Here is a 366-nt window from a genome sequence, read left to right on the forward strand (position 1 = left end):
TAAACTAACCCAATTTTCTGATATCTCTGCTACTATCTGTCATCACCCCCAGTCATTCCCTACTACTTGCCCTTCTGGTGAATCTAGTCAGACTATCTAGAGGTCTTTGTTTTAGGAGGGTCAGTTCCTCATCTTTGGGTATATGCCAAGGAGTATTATAACTGGGTGACATGGTAGGTTCATTTGTAGTTTTTTAAGAGTTCTCCACACTGCTTTCCATAGGGGTTGAACCACCAAAAGAAGTTATCTCCTATCTGGCATGGTTGCTTCTTATGTAGCCTTTAGCTATGCATATGGTCTTTTCATAGTGTCCCCCATCTCTTGCATATTCCATTCCTGTGTTTTTAAAAAAATTTTCCATACTCT

The sequence above is a fragment of the Nannospalax galili genome, unplaced genomic scaffold (assembly GCF_000622305.1).
Source record: "Nannospalax galili isolate Female #2095 unplaced genomic scaffold, S.galili_v1.0 scaffold265, whole genome shotgun sequence".
NCBI lineage: Eukaryota > Metazoa > Chordata > Mammalia > Rodentia > Spalacidae > Nannospalax > Nannospalax galili.